The 15,610-nt window shown below is 46.5% G+C and overlaps 1 long non-coding RNA gene across 1 annotated transcript in view; it reads right to left on the bottom strand.

Annotated features, from left to right (window-relative positions):
- Positions 1-14,057, bottom strand: part of LOC149872227 (uncharacterized) — a 64,622-nt gene extending 50,565 nt beyond the window's left edge. The window contains exons 1-2 of the long non-coding RNA XR_016440377.1: positions 13,833-14,057; positions 10,311-10,379 (exon numbers count right to left, since the gene is read on the bottom strand). This is a non-coding gene — a long non-coding RNA (uncharacterized LOC149872227). The remainder of the gene's footprint in view (positions 1-10,310; positions 10,380-13,832) is intronic.
- Positions 14,058-15,610: the final 1,553 nt, after the last annotated feature.

The raw sequence follows: 15,610 nt of genomic DNA, 5'->3' as shown, positions 1-15,610 counted from the left end.
CAGAGTCTACCTAAAATTAGCTGAGACACACTGATACTGGGCACCAAGTAGCAGCTTAGGCATGAAGGAGATAAGGCCTTCAGAGACCAGGAAATCATATCTCAGCAGCAGGGCCTGATAATTAGCGATCCTGAAAGGCAAGCTCATGAAGGAGACTGTGTTATGGTCTAGTAAATCCAGCTTCCTTATCTTGCAGACTGATTATGTTTGGTGAATTGATGCCTTGCTTTTGAAAGGGTGGGACTGGATGGATAAAAGAAATATTTCTCTACTCCTGAGTGGGGGTTATATTTCCTGGGGGCTTTCATGGCTGTTATCAATGAGACCATCTCCATGTTTACAAGCAAGATCACTTTCTCCATTGAGGCAGAGTGGAGAATGTTCCCGGTTTGTGTGTTGGCTCCTCTGCCTCTTCCCTGGGGTCTGCATCATAGAGATCACCCTCTTTAGGTCTTGGAGCTTATGAACTCGTCTAGCTGTGGGGTGCCAGGCAGAACCAGAGGGGAGGAGATCAGCCTAAGAGTCATTAGCCTCATCGTATCACCAGGTGTTTGTGTTTCTGTGAACACAGTGGGGGTTTATCTGCCTCTGGATTTATCCCAGTATTCTGGGCAGTAATGTAGCCAGTGCCTAATGCCTCAGTGCAGTGGGAATTATTGCCTAAGTTGCCCCTTCATTTGCTGAGGCTATCAAAGCAGACACTGAAGGAGCTACATCCCAGGAGGAAGCAGAGGCCTAGGGTTGTGCTGTGAGCATTGGTTTCCTAACTTGATGCTTGAGTACCAGGTCACTGACACTGAAATCATCTGACATTTACCAAGAACCTCTTGTGGCTGTTGAGTCATGGTAAAAGACTGGTAGGGTGTAGCAAGCTCCCCCCAGGGGCTTTCCTTGGGCCCCTGACCTTTACGCCATTGAACAATGTTTTTTTAACCAGTTTTGCAGCTGAAGATCTGTAAGGTGAGATGCCCATTCTAGCAACATTAACTTCTCTGTCCTAGGGGTCCTGGGCATCGAGATCTGAGCCACCCCCTTCAATTTCCCCAAGAGATACCTGTAGCTTTGCCTCCCTCTCATGAATTTGGGAGGAAGAAGACTTGCAGACAGAGCATTTGAATGCTCCTAGGCAGTCAAGACACTCAGAACATCCATTATTTACTGGCATAACCTTGCCACATGACAGGCAATACTTGAATCCTGGCAGCCTCAAGGGGTGTGTGCAGACAAGCATGCATGTGCAGTTTGCAGCACCACAAATCCATCTGCGGTGCTGGAAACTGCACATACTGCTCATGCACGCATTTGTTGCGCTGCTAATTTGCAGCACAGTGGTTGGTGGGGTTTTGTTTTTTTTACATCAGGATCTCCTGGTGTAAAAAAAAAACCCATGCCAGAAAAAAGAGGGGTGGCGCACATGCTCTGGCTGCCAGCCAGGCTCCGTGCACCCAGACTGCTGCAGCCCCAGGAGGCACCTAGGACTCCAGGTAGGGCTGCTGGGGCTAGCCCAGGTGCTGGCTCCAGCCTCTCCTACCCTACTCGGGGCAACTACCCATGCACCAGAGTGCGGGTACAGGGCTGTTCCCCAGGGACAAGCAGCAGTGGCATAAATATGTGCTGCTGCTGTTTGTCCCCAGGAAATCGTATGTTCTTGCTCTTTGAGACACACCTGTGGGGGCCATTCAAGGTTCAAGGAACGTTTTAAGGTTGTCAGGAGGCTGCAAGGAAAACTCTGGTAGAACCACACAGGTCATTACATATCTAGAGCTGAAGGAGATTAAGAGTTTGCTCCAGTCTGAAGGAAACAAGCATCTCCATCCCGAGCAGGGCGATGCTTGAGAGGAAATGAAGTTGTGTTGGCATACTCCAACTTTTCGGTGTATCACTTGAGGTGGAGCAGGCACATACATACTGTACAGGCACAGCTGGCCAGAAAAGTCCCTGAGCTTGAGCTCATGAAGTGCGTGTGCACCAAGAGTGGAATGTGGCTGCAGGGATGCATGCAAAATAGAAGGTTTAAATTCAGCGGTTCAAAACTTTAAAAACAAAAACACAAAATCTTTTAAAGCTGAAAATGTATTTAACACTGAAAATGTCCAGTGAGCGGTTTCTTTTTCAGCATTTCCCAGGGAAAAAATACTTTTTACAGAGGATTCCTGACAAAAGGGATGCTTCTCATGGGTGCATCAACCAAGTGGCCATTTTGTGCTCTCAGCTGAGATACAGTATGCTACAGAGGGAGTGCTGTAGACAAGCTGCATTGTGTCCACTTCCCCTCCCCCCCATCCCTTTTGAGCATGCACAGGCTTTCTTTGATCTAGTTCTGTTGTTTTCCATAGCCTACAGCAAAAGTCCTTTTGAGTGAATAGCAAAAGATACATTGCAACTTGTGTATGGAGGAAGGGAAACCTTCTCCAACTTCCAATAGTTTGAAAAAGTCAGAAGGAAATTATGGGAAACAAAGCCAACAGGGTGCTGCTGAAATTAAACTAAATACTCAAGAAAACCAAAAATAAAAACTGCACCTAAAATTCCCCCAACAAAGACAGAGGCTTCTAGTTCATTCTGAATGATGGTCTAAAAAACCAAAGACCAAAAAAAAAAGACGTACAGAAAAGTTATTTTCTATTAAATTCTACAAACTGTTTTCAGAAGGAAAAGACCATCTCCCAACAGGATGTGCAGAGATAGACATTAATGTGCATTTCACCCCTATAAAGAGCAGCTTTGTATTTACAGTTTAAAATGATTTCTTAGCATGAGCAACACACTGGGGTAAAGAAAGGTAAGGTTTCTTCATGAGAGTACACTTCCTTGTTCCTCTGTTACAAGCAGCAGCAGTTCTGATTATAAAATGGTTGCCTTATCATATACTGACAGAACTCTTAGAAATTTCAGGTGCAGAACAACACAAAAAAGGAAGCACTGAAGCTACATATGCCACAGAAATCTCTGGTCCCTAAAGGAAGAATAACCACTTGGCATGTGCCCCCAGAAGTGGATTATTGCAGCAGCTGCTAAGCAAGGAGGTCCTGGGTGGTGAACACTATGAAGAGGCTGAAGCACATCCCCTCTTCCTTTGTGATGTTCACTTTCCTTTTCTTTACGTTTCAGGAGCCCATGATCTAAGGACTGGACCGTCTTCGCACAGGGAAAAGCAAATACAGATGTGTGTATGATATGAAGGATTAGGCCAATTTCTAGTCTATTGTAGGGCTGTAGTTAGGCACTATATACCTGGCCAAACTTTTGGTCCTGGCCTCCAGATCTGTAGGTGTAAATGTTTTCACTTCCCAAATTAGGTGCCCACAGCAAGTATGTGCACAGTCACTTATGACCATGACTCATGTACTTTGTCCCCACCCTTCCTGCCCTAACCTTGCAGCTTTTGCCTCTACAGCAGCTGTGGGTCTTTCTCAGCCAGAACCAGCTATGCGTGCAAGATGAGAACCGTGCACTCCCACGCAGCCCGTGAACTGCCTTCCCGACCCCATCGTTTTCAGATCCTGAGGGGAAAGGGCGCCAGGACAGTCAATGTGCTGGGACCTAGTGCTCACCAGAAGGTACTTTATATCTAATGACTAAAGTGAGTCACATACCAGGCTGGGGCAGAGCTATCCTAGTGGTCGACCCATCCCTTCACTCCCAAGCCCTGACACAGGGGAAGAGAGGCATAGATTTAGATTTCATAGACCTTCAGACTGGAAGGGGCCCCGGAGGATCACTGAGTCCAGCCCCCTGCCCAGGGACAGGAAGTCAGCAGGGATCATAGGATCCCAGCAAGATTAGCATTCAAATGTTTCTTGAAGGTGTTCGAAGCGGATGCTTGAACCACCTCCGGCGGCAGTCTATTCCAAACCTTGGGGGCTCGGACAGTAAAGAAGTTCTTCCTTATGTCCAGCCTGAATCGGTCATGGCGGAGTTTGTGACCATTCGATCTTGTCATTCCTTAGGGCACTCTGGTGAGCAGACATTCCCCCAGATCCTGATGAGCACCCTTGATAAACTTATAAGTGGCTACCAGATCACCCCTGAGCCTGCACTTTTCCAGGCTGAAGAGTCCTGTGGCTCTCAGCCGCTCATCATAAGGTCTGTTTTCCTGATCTAGGTGAGGTGTCTGTGTCCCAGCTACTCCTAACTGGAAGAAAAGCATCTTGGGTGTATGCAGGAAATACTTTGTTCAACCCAAAATTAAATCTTTGGATTGGATTCCAAGACTTTTTTCAATCGAAGGACAAAATACAAAGAATTTCAATTAAAAAACTTGAAACATTTCCCCTGAGAATATTGAAATGGAATGTTTTGAATTTTGGAGGGGAAAAGCTAACGTATGCAAAACTGAGGCAAAATTTCCAAGATGTCTTGATATTCCCAAATCTGTGAATTTGTTCCTTTAAAAGTTTCAGGGGAAAAATCTTGCTCAGCATCATTTCCAAGCTTCTCCTTTCTTTCTCCTCCATGGATTAAAAAAGTTACATCAAGTAAGTGCCACGATGCACCAATGTTGCTGCAAGATTCCTAGCAGAAGGCTTGGTCATTAATCTAACAGCACATGCAAGTGAATGAGTGCCACAAAGCTCCTTTAAATTGCTCTCTGTTTTTTCCTCAGCTCTCCCAAAGAGGCAATTTCTCCTGGGTGCAGTGATGAAATACAGAGAATCTGTGCTTTGGTAAATAAATACTGTGCCTCTGTTTGCAGTAGGCATAGAAGGCGCAGTCTCATGCAGAGTACCTTCAGCTCTCACTAATTTCACTGGGAGTCAAAGCAGTTTTTCAGCTTCTTGCAAGGTCAGGCCCACGGTTCAAGTGACCCCCCCAAAAAACAAGAAAATAAAAAAGCAGTATGGTTTCATGGGGCCTGGCTTATCGGGGGCCAGGCTTATTTCAGATAATTATTCCCCTGCACACTTCAAAGTTAGTAAGATCTAAGGAGCTCAGAGGAGCTGAGAGTTTAATGTCACCAAGTCTACGGTCAGGAAGGGAACCAAACTGAGCTGGTAGATAAACAGCAGCAAGGGAAAAAAATGCTCCCAAATTTTCAGCTCTAGACAGAAAAAACAAAAACTTTACAACCTACTGAAAAAATATTTGTGACCAAAAAAAATAAATAAAGCCGCACAGCTTTTTTTTTTGTTTTGGTGTGGTTTTGGTTGTTTGGTGCTTATTTCCTTCTTAGATGAAATAACATCAGCAACCTCTTCCAATGAAGCAGACACATCCACAAAAGTTTTGTTTTATCGAAGACATTGCCTTCACATAACATGTCCTGCCCTGCTGTGCCCAATAAGCCTAGAATCTCTGCCTGGCATTGAAAACACTTTCGGGGGCACAGGACTGAATGAGCTTCACCTTTCCTGCTAGCTGTAATTAATATCTACAGTGAAGGCCAGTAGTAGAAATAAAATGCCACGGGTAGTAGCTAAGTGGTGTTGCTGTTGGATGTCACCAGGGGACAAAATTTGCTCTTGGGGTCTCTTTTCTGAGCTTGGTAGGTGCTGAAACTGCTGCAGAGGCATTGCTCTGGGGAAAGGGAACCTCTTGATTCCCAGCTGCAGCCTTACCTCTATGGCAAATAAAAGGATCACTTTTACCTGTTTAAGAAAGCCTCTCACACTCTTGGCTGCTACGGGCCATGGTCCCAATCAGTCCTGGAGTATGGGAGGATAAATTAACAAAAGACAATGAAACAGAAGGTACTGACAGACGTGCAGCTCCCTGGTCTAACTCATGGCACTTTACAGAAAGCACCATGAATTAGACCAACCCTCCCAAACCAACAGACATTCACTGTTGGGTCATGAGGGTGGGGGGATCAAGCTCCAATTTGGAGCTGATCCAGCTTCATGTCTGCAGCTTCTCCTCCCTAGCCCTGCCCCCTCCCTCGCAGCTCCATACTGTCTGCACAACGGGAGGGGGGAGGGGGGAGAAGGGAGGGGAGGGAGCTCAGGCTAAGCTTTGCCCAGCCTGTGCTGGAGAGGGGTGCAGTAGATTGGAGCATCAGACCTACCACCTAATCAGACAAAAGTTAATGAAGGTGTTCCACTTTGGAGCACCTTGCTTTAAAGCCTCATATAATGAGGGTTAATTTGCTGTGTGATTGGGGACTTTTAAAGTGCTCTGTAGCTGTGCACTTCTGTTACGGCACAGCTATCAAGTCTTTTCAAGGGACCAATCGTGCAACAAATTTAACTTCTGTCTTTGACAGAATTTAACTTCTGTCAAATCTAACTTCTATCTGGAGGGGCAGGAAATCTTCAGTTCTGTCACCATGCAGCACCCCCATGTAGCATCCTCTCTTGGTTGCCACAGCAACAAGGGCAGATGAGAATCCATGTAGCTGGGCCCAACTCCAACTGCTCAGAGATGAGGACAAAGAGAAAGTGCAAATGCACAGCTCGGCTTCCAGATCCTGCCCAAACTGCATCATATTCTTCATTTTAAGCAACAGGCCCCACCAAGGCATTACAAGTACCAATATGCGCTCCCAGCTCTTGGCTGTCATGGCACAGGGCAGGCAGGAAAGGTGAGGAAGTAACTAGAGTAGAGCAATTCATATATTAGTGGAACAAATATAGAATGTCTTAACTCACCTTGTGAACTGGACCACAAAAGACAGCACATACATCAATGTTCTTGTACTGACCTGTAATGTGCAGTATTATGATACAGGTGGTTTATGTATCATGCACATATCACTGAAAAAAGAGCCCTTTTTTGGTGTCTGAAATGTAACTGTGAAAATAAGACACTGGCATTTTTCCTTTCTTTCTGGATTTGCTTTACAAGACCCTTGTCTTTTAAATAGTGTGAGGCAGAAGAGCATCCAGAAGTCCTAATTACCAAAGAAAGGGCAAGAGGCCAAGTTCCTGTGGAAATAATAGGTAGCACTGAAAGTGATAACATAATTTTTAATCAACAAATTGCCCTGTATTAAAAGGGACACTGAGAGGAAGTGGGCTCCTGAGCTAGTGGTAGTGTAAATATAACCTGCTAGCTTAGATGAAGCCAGCAGTCTGTGTGGTGTTTTTCATGCCTGTTCTGTACTGTATGATTCTTTGTGAATGAGTTAGTTATATATAACCTCCCATAGTCCTTGCAGTGGCTGGCTCTTTTGAGGCTAATCAAAGTTGTACTGTGTTGATGAGCGTGAACTGCTGCCCTCTGCTGGATGGACTGAGGCCTGCTCATGTCTTGTATTACTCAGGAAAAGCTGTGGCCCAAGCCAAGCCCCATGTACCAAAGTTGTTGCTGGAGAGAGGACAGCAATCTCTGGGCATTTCTTGGAGGTCTAGAGGAGACGACTTGACCCTAAAACTGCAGGTGAGTAAGCCACCCCAAGTGAGAAATACTAGGAACATCAAAACCTGGAGTGAAAACACAGCCAGGAAGGGCAGGGGGCTGGGAATTGTTTGAGAGAGCTAGGTTAACCAGAGAGTTGATCGGTCTGAATCACTACCAGTCCTGGAGGTATGAGTTTACATGACCCTACAACCTGAACCTAGAAAGCTTAGACAGGCCTGCATGGGTACACGTAACAGAGGGTATGTCTACACGTGTATGTTTACTGTGCAGTTATTTAGGTTAACTACAGCAACTTATGCCAACTTGGGCATAAATTTGCTAGCTGCATGATGCAGGTAGCAAATTTATGCCTGCTTAGTAACTGTGCAGTGAGGCACATATAGATGCCATACTGTGTAGTAATACTGTGTGTGTGAAATGACTTGGGACTAACTTTAGTCCAAAGTCAATCCACTTACAGCAATACTGAGCTGTAATGTCTGCGCATGTAGACACCAGTCTAAAAACCACTTTTAGGCTGGTGTCTAGTAACTTACTGCACAGTAAATGTACATGTAGATATGCCCAGAATGGTTTAATTGTGGCTTAAACCTGAAGCAAATAGAGATACAAGCCTGTTAAACTGGTTCAAATCCTCCTGGCATGGTTCAGAAATGTACGTGAAAAATCAAGTACTATATTGAACCAGTTCACTGTTATATGCAGACACTAAATATTTCATGACATAGGTCCATTCAGTCCTCCAGGCATCTGACACTGAATTATGACCCTCTCCCCCCGCCCCCTACAACTGGCCACTCTAGTATGCAGTCATAACGCTGCTGCCCCTCTTTTTCCTCATTTGCAGGCACTTTTTATCCTCATTCTCTACTTGACCACAGCTTCTCATCATGCTTCCTTCTCTAGCCCCTGGGAACTAAAAACCATGGATCCTGGCTCTCCCCCTTCCTGCACCCCCATTCAGGCAAGCACATTGCAGACTTCAGTCAGTTGCAAGCTATTGACACTTCATGAGCTCATATTTAGGAGAGAAAGGAAAGCAGTAAAGTGAAAATACCCCGAGCAACAGGTCACCCACCCCTGGCACCATCCCTAATACTTGACCTCTATGGCAGAAGTGTCTGCTTTCCCAGATCCCAAGGTCTGTTCCTCCTACCTATAGTTCACTGGTCTGTGCTGTACATAACCAGCCATGGACTCATTCCCTCACAAGATCACATGAGCAAAAAGCAAGAGCTTATACCAGTGTTGCCACCTGGGCCAAAAAAGCCCCAGCTAATATTCCACACCTGCTGTGTGACCTCAGTCCAGTCACCTCCTCACTTTGGGCCTGTCAGCATTGCGTCCATGCCAGACCTTGAAAGGTCCCCATGGAGAATGGCCCCCCCACTCATCCCTACTCTGAAGACACCAAATCTCAGGCGCATGGCAGTGTGGCTGCCTGAGAGGAGCCCTGAGCAGATGCCAGTGAGCACATACCAAGAGAGTGCCTACGAGCAGTGCTGGCTGTACTCTCAGGACTGCTCCAAAGCAGCTGCAATGCCTTATTGTCAGGAGCTGGTGCACACAGAGTGAGAGCAGAAGGGCTCGGCGTGCTTCATGGTGGCACTGAGGTAATACAGATATGCCCTCTATGTCTTGGCTTCCCCTCATCCCCTTTGGCTACTCAGATTTATAAGTTTTTCAGAGCAAAAATTGCCTCTCAAACTGTGCTTCTACAGCACCCAATAGCAGTGATCTTAATCAGGACCTCACAGTGCTACTGTAATACAGATCATATTAAGACCTTAGGTGTCAAAGAATAGCTATTGTGAGCATTCATTTGTGAAGAGGCAGACACAGGGCTTTTTTCTTTGTAATTGTCCTGTTCACATACTAAAGTCAATGAGATGAGAAATAATTCTTCGGATACTTTATTTTAAACATCAGCAACACACTCATATCCACTAAGCCAAATTGGGGATATGAATATTGGATAGGGATGAAATTTGACAACTTTACTTTTGAATAAAGGCTCATGGATTCAGAAAAAGAACATATTTCTAGGTGTTTAACATGTACCAGGGTGTTGATTAAAAAGATTGGTTGCAGCAGGAATTTCTTTTCTTCCCATATCTGGGTAGGTGAAATTTGTGTATGAGAAGGCATGGGAGGGGTAAAATATATTATAGAATATTTACCTCCAATGAAATTTTGCCCCCTTGAAATTTTGACCCCAGAGGAGAGAGTTGACGTCAGGGCTGCCTGCAGTAGCAAGTGACTGGACTCAGAGGCCCAGGGACTCCAACCTATCCTATGCCCCTAGTTAACTGAATCTTCTGCACTTATTGTAAGGTATGAGGACAGGAGAGAAGCAGCACAGACACACTCTGCTTATAAACCGATGATCATCAATCAAAAAGTTAAGAAAAAAAAGTGAGACCGAGTCAAGCCAAACTCCATCGGAGAACTACTCAATGCAGTTTCTTTTTATCATCTCCTGAAGTCAGCTTTCTAGCCAGACAGAACATCAAAATCAGCAATTCACATCTTCTACTATGTGGTATTTAACAGAAGGTTCCACATTAAATTTAACTGGTGTGATTTTCAGACAGAACAGGCATCCTGTATGGCACCTCATCACCCCCATTATGGGGAACAATGAGGTATGGCTACAATTACTGCCAGAGTCATATCTTGGTCCCAGGCCTTGTCATGGACTTTAGGGGTCCAATCATCATCCCACTGAAGTCAACAGGTGTTTTGTCACTGACTCCAGTGGAACCAGATTGCACCTTCATTCCTCTTATATAAATCCTTCCACTAACAGAGCCTCATGGTGCATGTTGCAAGGAAGAGTAGCAGCAGGGCACTGGGATGAGACTCAATATCAGAGTGAGACTCCCACAAACAAGGAAGTCAAATACGGCACGAAATTCTTTCGTGATGTTGGCCTTGGACTTTGGGAGCATTTCCAACGCTTACTGCCATCCACATTTGAGACAGTACCCAAGAAACAGATGAATATTCACCTTCTATAAGGTATTCCTTCAACAGTCTTCTGAGGAAGAAGCCACAGGATCCAAGAAGAAAGAATCAGCCTGTGAAGAAAAATAGGAAGTAATGAACTAAGTAGGTTCCCCTCAGTGACACAACATGAATGCAAACCTCCACAAATGGGCCAGCAGGCCCTGACCACCGAGCTGGAGCACTTGCACTGGGCTGTGGTGCCAGGATCTGGGAAAGGGTCTGATGGCGTGAGAAAGCATGTGAAAGGCTGGGCAGAAAGGAAACGCAAGGCACTTTCTCCCCTTTGTTCCTCTCATAATCCCAGCTCTTGAGCGCTGCTGCATCACGTAGCTGCATCCAACATGATTATGAGACAATACTTACACGGCAGTAATACTATGAGGCTAGTCACCTGGAGCACAGACACCATCCCCTCAGATTCAATGATAGCCCCTATCCTACCAGGCTGACAGGCTAAAGAACAACATGCAACAGATGAAGGAGACAGGCAAGTAGTGGGGAATGGGCAGATAGTAACAAAAACAATGAGGGGCAAAGTTTCTTAACTGGAGGCTCCCCTCTGGCCAGAGGCCGTTGTGAAGGGGATGGACACGCTGGAGCCAAGGCTCTGCTGCCCTGTCAGTGGGGGAGCGGGTGTGAAGGGAGCCCCTGCCACACAGTCTGGAAGGCTGGCGGCTGCCCACTCCGAGTGGTGAGCACATGGTCGGACCCCAGCAGCTGCTTCTCCTGCTGCCACATAGTGGGGGCAAGGCCAGGAGTCTGTGCACCACCTGCACAGCCCACTTGGCAGGAAAAAATTTCATTTTGTTGCCTATTGCCCAGTTCTCCAATTTATCCAGATCCCTATGAATTTTAATCCCAGCCTTTGAAGTACTTGCAACCCCACCCCAGGGTGTAAATACAAATCTGCATATCCTCTGTCCTTGCATCTCAATTATCAATATAAGTGTCCAGCAGCGCTGAGCCTGGAGCAGATGCCTGCAGAGCTCTGCTTGAGACCTATCACCAGTCTCACATTTATTCTTTCATAGACACTCTTCACCTGTGCTTTATTAAAAAATGTTGTATCCACCAAAGGGTGTTTTTATCCAGCCCACATTTCCCCAGCTCACACATGAGAATGGTACATGGGTCCACGTCACACCTTTAAAGGCCAGATATATCACATGCACTGCATTCCCCTTGTCCACTAAACTCATTACCCTATTGAAGAAGTGAATTAAGTTGGTTCAGCATGTTTTGTTGTTATAAATTCCTGCTGGATATTAGTGACCACACCTTCTTCTGCCAGATAATCCCACTCCCTGTCACTTTATTCCATGATGTGCAGCTACAAAAAAGAACCAGAAACCAAAAACACAACAAAAGCACTACCAAAACAGACCACTCCACCGGACATGTTTCTGTCCCTGGGGAGAGGGTGAGAGAACAAACACAAGTGATGTGACTAATCTCTCTTGCATTAATTACACTGATGGAAGATGCTTGGATCTGACAACAAGGAGCGTGGTAGAAGAATGCAGCTCTTTTACTGAGAGCAAGGAGTCATGATTCCCTGGCATTTCCCAGCCATTTTGATATGCTTATTGAGCAAATTTGGGGTGTCATTTTCCTGACTGTCAGACACTAGCTCATATTCTACCAGGAGATCTCACTAGGCAAGTTACTTGATAGAGCAGTGGTTTTCAACCTGTGGTCTGCAGACACCTGAGGGTCTGCAGACTATGTCTAAGGGGTCTGCAAAAGATGACTGATCAATCAAAAGTATGTGAATACACACACTTACAATTCAAAGGGGCCCGCACCTCCAGTTGAAATTTCCAAAAGGGTCTGCACCTCCATTCAAAAATTTTTAGGTATACACAAATGAAAAAAGGTTGAAAATCACTGCCTTAGAGCAACCTTTTTGGGCTGATCATGCTCAAACACCCCAGTTCACCCTCCCTCCTCCCCCTCCCCCATCCAGCCAAATACACCCCATACTTTAGGCAAAGCTATAGCTTTATTCTCTGTTCATCCTGCAAATGCAGTTGTGCAGCTTTGCTGCAGGAAAAGGGAAGGCTGCTGCATATACTTAACTATGTCTCTAGTCTAGCTACACACACTCACTTGCTCACTCTTCTCTCTCCACAATTAGCAGTCTGCTGTCACTCCCAGGGCAGATCATATGCCCTCTAGTGGATCTGAAGTTCTACAAAGCCGACAGCCGGTGACTGCAATGGCTGAAAGAAATCCAGGAATGCCATTGCACTGTGTAACAATGGGAAAGCTGACCGCTGGAACATAGACAACACGCAGACTCCCAGCAGAAGTGCCTGGGAGATGGTTAGAGCACATGCAGTAAGCAAATGCAAGTAATACCGGTGCCATTCTGAAAAATCAAATCCTTGCATGCGTGAGGAGCGAAGACAAATTCTGACAGGGAGCAAACTCCCAGCACACAGGCCCTGACAGCACTAAACCAAGCAAGCTGAAGCAAATCATGGCAGAGCTACGCAATGCCCCCAAAGAAGAATCCTTACATCAGCTCACTGACACCTTTGATCTGGCAAGTCAAGAGCCAGTCACAAAAGGTTATCACCCCCAAGAGATGCCACAGAGGCCAGCAGGGAGTCAGCTAGTCTGTAACTAGACTTTATTTACTAACACTGTTCCCGGGAGGGAGAAGATCACAGCCTCCTTCATCCTTTCACCTGCCAAGGACCTAGCATGACACACAAATAGTGCACAAGTGACACAGAGCATCAAAGCCCATGTAGTGAGGTTTATAATAAGAAACCAGAGAAGCATTTATCCCACAGTGCTGCCTAGTCCATAATAATCCAGAGATACAATGAGCACAATTTACAGCAGTCACATAATGCAAGAGTGAGGCTTTTAGGAAAACACCATCTGGTTTCCCTTTGCATTTAGGACTGAAGTCTGCATTGTCCACAGGCTGCTATACTTTGAATAAACAGCAACAACAACAAAAAGCCTTCAAAGGATCACTCTTCTTTAGGGTGGAAATTAGATTTCACATGTATACATTGATCAAGTCATTTACTGCTGAAATGCAGCTGCTTCTTGGGTGAAACACAGCAGCTGTTCACTACACACACGAACAGGACAGGACAAGAAGCAACTTCTAGCTACCTGAAACTGCCACAGGACTGTAGATGGAATATACACACCGCACTTATGCTAGAACTGGATCAAGACAGCAGAATTCATATCCCGACTTATGAAAAAGAGCCAAAGACTCTTATGACAAAAATGTCGGCATGCCTTTTCCGAAGAAAGGCAAAGCATGTTTGGAAGCTACTTACTAGGCCAGCGGGCATAATGGAAATACTGTGAACATACACTAGTACAGCACGGGCCAAACTTTTTGGCAGGCCCACCACAAGGTAAGCCTTGCACCTTCCCTGAATGCCACTCCAGTCCTCTTCCCCTGCCTGATCTGCTGCTCTGCTTTCTGCTCCCTGCCCTGGCTGCCACAGTGTGTGACACCCCTGCACTAGTACAAGATGAGTGAGGCTCACCTCTGCATCCCAGAGCAGCAAGATGCACTTTGTGGTCCTTTTCAAAGGTGGGATCTTGTGACACGAGCCTCTGGAGAGCGGTGGCTTCAGCAAAAATATATTTTTTTCCACATGCTTTATTCCTCCCCTTCCTGGCCAAAATGTCATGAGACAAACCCTATTTGTATGCAGTGTAAGCAGTTACGCAGCGCAGCTTGAAGAGAGGACGTGACAACAGGAGCCTGCAGAAGCACTCCCAAACTGCTGGTTAGATAGGGGACACTGGGTTAAAGCCCCCTTAGAGTAAATATGAACTGGCCCCTTGACACGTGGTGCCTTGCAACAAAGGTGAAACACCATGCGGTTTCTTACCCCTAAGCCAGGCTAATCACATGAACAGAGCGCTGACAAGCCAGAAATCTCCTCTCCTTTACACTGGCATGAATTGGAGCTCTTTCCACTGGATTCACACTCCTCAGAGAACTGGCAGAAGAGAAGGGTCAGGCCCTAAAACAGCTGATTGTTACTCACGCCTGAAGAGGTAGCTCACTGTAGTCTGACACCTCCTGACTGCGTGGTCATACACACAACTGTGCCCAGAAGACCAGAGGCTTCGAGTAATATGGAAGTCACACTACTCACCTGACAAGACAGCCCCAGCCTTGTCATAGTGAAGGAAGCGGAGGACACTGCTGCTCCCAGGAAGCAGGAGAGGACAAGGTGTTTTTCCTGCTCACCGGCCTCTATTACGCTAGTCTACCCTGGACACTTCCACCCTCATGCTACTGTTGGCTCAGGGGGTGTGTGTCAGCACATCTCACACTGGCAGAGATAGAGTTATACTGGCATGAGAGAGCTTTTGCTAGCATAGCTCATGTCGCTTGGGGAACCAGTACAACTTCTACCCAGCACACCTGCCAGCAAGCGCTCCATGGAGAGACAGATCTGCCGACAAACTCCGCCATTCAGGGAAGCTGGGGTAGCTCTGGCAGCAGAAAGGCTCCTTCTGCCAGCAGGGCTGGGTCCACGCCCAGGGGCCCGGTCACTGCCACCTTGGCCAAAGCACCTGCCGCCCATCTTTGCAGACTTAGCCTATGAGTTTTTACACCTCCACAAACCTTTTTGAGTGTGGATTAGGCCTTGGCTCACGCCCTGCACCAGCTATGGCAACAGCTGTAGTCAAATGCTGCTTTCCCAGGCACTAGATGCAAGTCAGGCCTTTTAGAGGCAAAAAACACATAACTGGGACATGCAGGGCTTGCTGCCTAGTGGTTAAAGAGAGCTGCCCTTGGAAGTCCACCGCTGACTGACTGTTATCTTACAAAGCAACCAGAGGCAAGTGTTTGAATCCCACTGAAATTCAGCGGGAGACTGGCACCCCAGAATTAAGTCAGACACTGAAGAAAATCTAGCTTGAAACACAGCCTGAGAAATGTGAGTTTGCAGAAAATGCAGAGCTGGTTTTAGGTGTCGGCCCCAAAGCAGCTGGTTGTTGAGGTGAGGGAAGTGACAGAGCAGGGCTGTTGCCACAGCCTCTCTCTAAGGCACTGGGCCTGGCCCAACGGAGAAAAGCCTCCCTCCCACCCCCCACAGCCCCTCCATGGAAGCAAGTGTTGTGGAGAGGAGCCTCTCCCCCAAGCAAACCGACCGGTCCACGGCTGTGTTTTGTTCTTCTGTCTTCATCCTTTGTCTCCCCGCTGTGGAAGGTAAGCAAAACCCCTACAGCTTTCTGCAAGAAGAGAGCTAGTGTGAGCATCTGCCTGGACTTGTGAGATTAAGCAAGGCTTGCTCAACTAACA

This window comes from Crocodylus siamensis, chromosome 2 (genome assembly GCF_052110815.1).
Source record: "Crocodylus siamensis isolate JL-2025a chromosome 2, ASM5211081v1, whole genome shotgun sequence".
Taxonomy (NCBI): Eukaryota; Metazoa; Chordata; order Crocodylia; family Crocodylidae; genus Crocodylus; species Crocodylus siamensis.
Note: the sequence above shows the minus strand (reverse complement) of the source record. Positions and strands in the feature narration are given on the sequence as shown.